Here is an 8,245-nt window from a genome sequence, read left to right on the forward strand (position 1 = left end):
AGCTAATACTCTTTGCCTCTAGATTTCTTTACTGGCGACACAGGAGTACTATATTCTGATTCACATTCCACTAAAAGCTCATATTCTGAAAAATTTTATAATTAACTTCTGTAATCCTTTTCGAGCCTCTCGCTTAATAGGGTATTGTTTTTGTCTTACGGGCTTGGCTCCAGGCTTTAAGGTTACTTTTACCGGCTCTGCCCACTTAGATTGCTCCGGAGCTCCGCTCGCTCAAACCAAAGGAATTACTACGTTTTCCACTTCCTCGGGAACCCGTTCCTCCCTGGAGGAATCCTGTAACATAAACGCTCTCGCCTCTGTGGCTTTTGATTCTGGTATTAGTGATTTAATCTCTCCATCTTTAAAAGTTACTTGAGCATCTAATTGACCTAATAGATCTCGTCATAACAGAGGCAGTGGACATTCAGGCATATGCAGAAACTGGTGAGTTGCCCATTGCTTCTCCAATTTAAACTTTAATGGCTCTGAGAGGGGCTAATTTTTCTTTGCCCTGTTGCGCTAGCAACATCTACTGATTTATGATCAAATTTCTCTTCACGTGTATTCAATACCAAATAAGTGGCTCCCGTATCTACCAAAAATTCTATTTCTTCATTCCGTAGCTTCAGTGTAACCAGGTGTTCAGCTAGGGTTGATTCCCCTGGTCTCCTTCATGCCAAGCTACTTCAAGCATTTAACCCAGATCTCTGGATTCAGGTTGTTCTAGTTTCTGAAGGTTGTTTTCTCTCCCCCCGCCCCCATCTGGGGCTGATTGTCTTATGAATATAGAGACCAGCTGAATTGCTTTTTCTGGTTTTTCTGGGTTCAAATGAGTATATTTTCTGGTGGTCACCTTCAGTCTTTCCATAAAGGCTGAAGGGGACTCACTTAATTCTTGTCTCACTTCATAAATTTTGACCAATTTATTGCTTTTGGCATTGCTTGTCTTACTCCAAATAAAATCTCTCTCTGACATCTAGTCAACATTCCCCTGGGTCCTGGCTGATTAGGGTCCCACTCGGGATTTGTAGATGGAAAATTCTTATTCATTGTTCTCTGTAAATTCCCGTTAGCATGTGCTCCCTGCACCTGCCTTCTGGCTGTATTCCATACTATTTTCTTGTCAGTTTCATCAAGCGAAGTATCCAGTATCACAAGTAGAGCAACACTCTTTCAAGTTCTCACCACGTTTTCCTCTTTTCAGAAACATTGCCGTAGAATCTTGTGGACATACCTCACGCTGTTTCTGCTGCTCGGGATGATTCCACGGTGTAAAGAACAAATCAACATATGCCACTTCTTCCCGTTTGCCTTCCCTTTTTACAAAACAACATTAATTGCAAGATGGTACGATATTGCAATGTCTCGTGTTCTGGCCATTTGTGCCCACCTTCCAATTGATACGTTGGCCACCAATGATTGCAATATTCAATTAATGGTTTCCGAGTTAGTGGGTCACCGCCCCCGACGTCTTTCCAGTGCTTCAAAATACATCGCAAAGGTGTTCTCTGTGGGATAGGTTTCCTACTCAGTAATGCTCCCGTCTCCCAGTCGACTAGTAGTTGTGATAGTGCACTATCACAAATACTAGTCAGAGGGACTCCAACCCCCGTTAGAGGTCTCACTGGAAATCTGCCACTGGGATCTGTAGCCCCCTGCTAGATATCCCTGGAGACTTCAACCCCCTGTTGAAGACTCCCCTACCCTCGGGTCCCGCTCCACAGGCTTTCGCCTAGCAGAGACTTACCAACCGAGGCACCTCTTGGCCCCGACCCTGCGTGGCTTTCGCCGCGCCTTACGGGCAGGCCTGTGGGACTCAAACCCGCTATCCTATCCTATGTGGGAAACTAACCCCACGTATTATTCTACCTAAGTTTCTTCTTCAAAGAATGCCTTGTTTACCTCAATCCAGGGGATCTTGCTCAGAATTCTCTGGCCCGGGGATCGGAAGCTCTCCCGGAGAATTCCTCGGGGCCGGCTGCAGGTCCCACGATCCCACGGATCCGTCGAGATTCAAAAGCAGGTTCCCACCTGGGGTGCCAAAACTGTTACCGAAAAACGCGTTAAAATCGGAAACGACTCCTCAACACCAATTTAGTATTAAAGAGCAGGCATTCTATATTCACGGCGCCGGATGCACGGGGGATCGCTCCTCCTGGCGTGCGTACCTCACGCACCTTTCCCGTACAATTTGTAGATGAAAATTTTACATACTCATACATAGTCGTTATTGTCTTGTCTAGCGATGGGTACAAACTTGCTCGTTCCGTATGTCAATCACTGCGCAGGCTCGGTTGTCCTCTTCCGTTGTTCTCTTCTGAGTAGGTGGTGTTACTTGGGTCGGTGGTGGTCTGTGAGTCGGTGGTCGCGATCTCCCCCTGCCGGAATTACCTTTTAGCTTCTCGGCTCTTACTCTTGGCAGTCTTGGCTAGTTTTCTCAGTCCGCTAAGCGAAACCGCGTTTTGTCATCCTTTTCTGACAGAAGCATGTTGTCTGTTGTTCTGCTGACATTAACGATCGCCTAGGCACTAAAATGCAGATCGACAGGTGCGCTGATTGGTACGCTCCATGTTCCCGTAATGGAACACCGTCTCTGGTTGGTTGATTTCATCGCTTTGGTTACACCTGTTCCTGTTGTTCAGTTTCTTCTTTTTTGGCTTTGTGTGATTCTCTCTGTGATTCTGTTTTTCTCTGCCTCGCTTTTCCCAGCTCCCCGTCCCTCACTTTTAATGCCCGTTATCCTTCACCAGCACACTCTCCCTTGGTTCCCATCCTCGTTTCTGAATTCCTCCTGCTTTGCCACGTAGCCCGTGACTTTTTTCTTAATCTCTCTCTGTCTGCCTCAACGCTCCCCCCGTGCTTTTTAATTCGTCTTCTCTGCTCTGTACCCTGCTACTGTTCTTGCCTTTCTGAGTTCTTCTCTGTCCAGCTCCCTTTCCCTATTCATGAATTCCTGTTCTTCCTGCAGCCACCGCTGTTCCCTGTGACCTCCATCTCTCTCTGTCCAGCTCCCTGTCCCTAGGTTTTAATTCCTGCCTCTGCCCGCTGTAGCCTGTCTAGATGTTTCTCTCGGCCTCTCTCTCTGTCCGGCTCCCTCTCTCTGTGTTCTAATTCCACGTTCTCTGTCACGTGGACCCGTGCTATTTGTTTGTCCTCATCTCTCTCTGTCCAGCTCCTTGCTGCGACGTTTTATTTCCTCATTTCCTCCCTCTCTGTCTTTGTAGCCCATTGCTGTTGGTTTGTTTTTTTCTTTTTTTTCACTTGTTTCTTCATGTGTCTCTGTCTGCCTCCCAGTCCCTGATCTTTAATTCCTCCTTCCCTGTAGGCCGCTGTTCCTTTTTTCCATTCTACATTGTGTTCTCTTTGGTCTCGTGTTCTTATTCATTGATTCCCTCCTCGCTGCCCTGTGGCTTGTCCCCATTTTATTGTTGCTTCTCTCTCCCTCTCTCTGGCTTCTTGCCCCTGTTTTTAAAATTCCTCCCTCTCTTCTCTCTTCCCTGTAGGCCGTGTGATCTTTAGCCTTTCTCCATCTCTTTCTGCCCAGCTCTCTGTGTCTATTCATTAATTCTTCCCTCTCTGCCCTGTAGCCTGTAGCTTCTGTCCTTTCTCCATCTTGCTGTCCCTGGCTCCCCCGTGACCCTATGCTAGAATTGTTTCTCTCTTCTCTCCGTACGCATTGCGATTCCTTTTGCTCTCTGTCTCCCTTTGGTTTTTTTCTTTTTTTTTTTCTGGCTCCCTGTCCCTAATTCTTAATTCTCTGCCTTCTCGTGCCCCATGGTTTGTTCTGTGGGGTTCTCTCGTGGTTCCCTCGCAGTTCCCTCCAGTCCATACTGGGCTATATTGGTCTAGTCCATACTGGGCTATATTGGTCTGTCCCGGCTTCCTCCCACTTCTTTCCCAGTGCCTCACAGTAGGTCCCGGTTCCGTCCATGGGATGAACTGTGAGGGAACTGTGAGGGAACTGTGAGGGAACTGTGAGGGAACTGTGAGGGAACTGTGAGGGAACTGTGAGGGAACTGTGAGGGAACTGTGAGGGAACTGTGAGGGAACTGTGAGGGAACTGTGAGGGAACTGTGAGGGAACTGTGAGGGAACTGTGAGGGAACTGTGAGGGAACTGTGAGGGAACTGTGAGGGAACTGTGAGGGAACTGTGAGGGAACTGTGAGGGAACTGTGAGGAGGGGGGCGGCCCCCCGGGCCCCAGCCCCCCCCCCCCCCGCCTGGGGCCAGGGCCCCGCGGCCGCCGGCCCCTTCCTCCTCTGCCCGCTCCCGTCGCAGACGGCTCGGTATGTGTCACGAGCGGCAGCCCCGTTCAGCAGCTCTCGGAGGGCGCGCGGCTGTGCCCGGCCGTGACCGGGGCCCGCAGGGGTTTCCCGCTCGCCCCGAGAAGGCGCTGGCCCCGAGCCGGCGCGTCCCGCCCCGCCCGGCCCTCGGCGCCCTCGCGAGCTGAGCGCGGCCCGGCCATCAGGGGGCGCTGGCGCTCACCGGCTGGGCGCGGTGGCGGGGCCGGTGGGGGCCGTTCCTTCCGGCCGCTCTTTAAGGGCCGCCCCGCGGGGCTCGGGCTTCCGGTGGCGCGTGCGCGGCGCGTCGGAGCGGGGGCGGGAGCGGTGCGTGTGGAGGCCGAAGGGCCGGTGCGTGTGGCGGCCGGGTCGCGAGGCGTCCCTGTGCGGTGCCGGGGCCCCTCTGCGGCCCGGCGTGGGAAGCCCGCGGCCGGCGGAGCCTGCTCGGAGCTGGGCGGGGAGCGCCGCGGCGGTCCGGCCGCCGGCAGCCATCCCCTGCGGTGGCCGGCAGCCCCTCGGGACGCCTGGAGGCCTGGCGGTGCCCGAGCCTCGCCTGCGGCAGCCGCCTGAGAGAGCAGCGCGGCCGTGTCCGGGGGCCGGAGAGCGCTGGTGGGTGAGTTCGGGCAGCGGGGGGCGGGTGTGTGTCTCCGGGCGGGGCCGGGGGGCTCCGTGCCCCGCAGAGGAGCCCCGGTCGGGCATCGTTCGCTTCCGAACAATGCAGGTCTGTCCCTGGTTATTTTCTGTGTACAGTGTTTCGGGCCACCTGAAAGCCTTTGGCCGGGTAGGTTTGGTGCGGGGCGATGGCAGGTGTGGACCCTGAAAGATCTCGGGTGGGGGGCGTGGGAGGTATTTCTTGCCTTAAAACTCTGAGCCCACCTCGTGTGTCATGTCGTGTTATCATGTCGTGAGTCTCGTGACTGTGGCAAATGGCTGAGTCGGGCGTTTTCTGATAACTAACTTCTGAACGTGTGCGTGTGTAGGCACGGGGAGATTTGTGCAGGGTGACGGAGCCCCTTGTGCTTCTGTGCTAATGTCTACCTGTTCTAGACCTCCAGTGTTGGAAAGCCTTTGTTTAGTGCCTAGTTGTGGCTGCGTAACTGCTGTTGCGCCTGCAGCTGTGCTCGCAGGGATGCTGGGTGGCTCCGCATCAAACCGGCCGCCGGGCGGCCGGGTTGTGCCGCAGAGCATGCCGGGAGCTGTAGTCCTTGCGGCTGCCGGGCGGCCGGGTTGTGCCGCAGAGCATGCCGGGAGCTGTATTCCTGGCGCAGTGGCTGCCGGCCCTGTCACGTGGTTCGCCGGGCATGGCGGGAGGCGCGGTCTTCCGGCGCTCGGGTGCCGGGCGGCCGTGGCGCGTACGGTACGCGAGGTGTATTTTTGGGGTTGGATTCGTGTTGATTACTGGGGGCTTGCGGGTGCGGCCGCTTCCCGAGAAGCGGTGAGTTCCCCGGGAGCTGACAGAAGGGAAGAGGGAAAGGAGGAGGACGATGACCTTTTCCCCGTGCCCAGGGCGCAGATGATGGCCGCCTCCCTGGCCCACCGGAGGTCCCGCTCAGCCTCCCCGGGCCCCCCTTGCCCCGTGCGCCTGCCCCCAGCTCCGGCACCTCCCCATAAGCGTGCTGCATAGCCTTAGGCCGCCCCCAGGCCCTGTCGTGAAGGCAGCAAGCCGTCCCTCAAGCGCACTGGATTCCCCCTTGGTGCAGGGGCCCTTAGCAGTAGCGTGGGGAGGGAGCGGTGTGTCCAGAAGCCCCTGCGGAAGGAGAGGCTTTGGCCAGGGTCGATCGACGGTAATGACGGTCACTGTTTCTTCTTTCCCTCTCCCAGAGACCGTGCTGAGGACGTGGTTGTCTGTCCTTCCCCCGGGGATGCCGTTGCCTGTGGCCGTCTCAGGCTCGCGTGGCTTCTCTCTGCCCGTCCTCGCCGTCCTCGCAGCGCAGGGCCGAAAAGGGATAGACAAAGCCCTTCCCGGCTGCGGACAGGAGCTGCCTCAGCTGAAGCTGGAGACGCCAACGAAAGGTAAAGAAGAAGAAACTGAAGGTGCTCTGGCTGCCAGCTGCCTTCCTGCCGCAGGCAAGAGAGAGCCTGTCCATGCAGGTGGGGGAGGAAGGATCCCCCTTCATAGCCCGCAGCGGGCCAGGCCACCAACGTGCACCGTAGGGTCTGTACGCGTAACCCGGAGTTGGGTACGGGCGTGTAGTGCACGAGCGAGCTAGGCTACGTGCCTAGGAAGCCTCATCTGGTAAGAGCTGTAAGACACCCACGTATTCTCTTCAGGTGGAGGACGGCCTAGAGTCTGGAGCTGCAGAAGAGGCAGGGAGGAGAGGAGGGGAAAGAAGCATCTGAACGGCTAAATTGTGCCAGCAGCGCTGAGAGCGAGAGTCGCGGTGAGTCCTGGGCCACTGGGGCCCCGTTGCCTCTCTTGTGCGTCCTGGGCCCTCCCTGTCTCTCCCCCGGCCCCCTCTCTTTCCTTACCTGCTGCAAAATTTACTTTTTTTTTTGCGCCCCCCCCCCGCACCTTCTTTCTCCATCTCGCTCTGAGTGTCTCCCTGCCTCCCCGTCTTTTCAGTCCTCCCTCTCTCTGTCCTGTAGCCTGTGGCTCCTTTTTCTTTCTCCGCCTCTCTCTGCCTGGCTCTGGCTCCGTTTTTTTTTTTTTTTTTATTCCTCCTGCTCTGTCCTGTAGCCTGTCGGTGTTTTGTTGTTCTCTGGCTCTCTTGATCTGACTCCCTGTGTTACCGAAAAACGCGTTAAAATCGGAAACGACTCCTCAACACCAATTTAGTATTAAAGAGCAGGCATTCTTTATTCGCGGCGCCGGATGCACGGGGGATCGCTCCTCCTGGCGTGCGTACCTCACGCACCTTTCCCGTACAATTTGTAGATCAATGTTTTACGTATTCATACATATTCATTATTGTCCTGTCTGCTGATTGGTACAAACTTGCTCGTTCCGTATGTAAATCGCTGTGCAGGCTCGGTTGTCCTCTTCCGTTGTTCTCTTCTGTTACTTGGGTCGGTGGTGGTCTGTGAGTCGGTGGTCGCGATCTCCCCCTGCCGGAATTACCTTTTAGCTTCTCGGCTCTTACTCTTGGCAGTCTTGGCTAGTTTTCTCAGTCCGCTAAGCGAAACAGCGTTTTTTCATCCTTTTCTGACAGAAGCACGTTGTCTGTTGTTCTGTTCGCATTAATGATCGCCTACGGACTAAAATGCAGATCGACAGATACGCTGATTGGTACGCTCCATGTTCCCGTAATGGAACACCGTCTCTGGTTGATTTCATCACTTTGGTTACATTTCCCCTGTTTGGAAGTTCTGAAATAATAATTTTCTCAATACTTCCATCCTAGATCAATAATATTCCACTATGTCAGTTTAGTGTTTGCTTCATGTTCTGAAATTTTTCACTTGATTGTGGTCTCCAGGGTGTATGCAGGTCCCATTTTCTACCCAAAATTTTATTAATTTGTTGAAGTACCTCTGCAAAAAAATGTGGTGCTCTATCAGAGGACATTCCCGTTGGCACTCTAAATCTTGGTATTATTTCCTTCAGCAACGTCTTAACTACTACTCTAGCTTTGTCGGTGCAGCACGAGAAAGCTGCTGGCCATCTAGAAAATTTGTCAATCAGCACTGACAAATACTGCTCTATCTATTTTGTCTGGGTAACTCAGAGAACTTAATTTGCTAATAATTTCCGGGAGAATTTTTTGTTTTGTTACTCCTAAAGGTTGTTTCCTTTGGTTCAGGGGATTATTTCTAGGACAGATTGGACACTTAGCTACTATGGGTTTAACTATTCTTGTCATGCCTACACACGCTACAGATGTTTTTAAACTCAAAACCGTAGCGCCTACAGCCTAATGTGTTTGCTCATGGTTTTCTTTTGCAAGTTCTGTCATAACTTGTGGGGTGGTTGTTGTTATTACTTGTTTTTCTGGTGTTACCTACCATCTCTCTGTGTTTTGTGATGCT

This window comes from Phalacrocorax aristotelis, unplaced genomic scaffold, assembly GCF_949628215.1.
Source record: "Phalacrocorax aristotelis unplaced genomic scaffold, bGulAri2.1 scaffold_98, whole genome shotgun sequence".
NCBI classification, from domain to species: domain Eukaryota; kingdom Metazoa; phylum Chordata; class Aves; order Suliformes; family Phalacrocoracidae; genus Phalacrocorax; species Phalacrocorax aristotelis.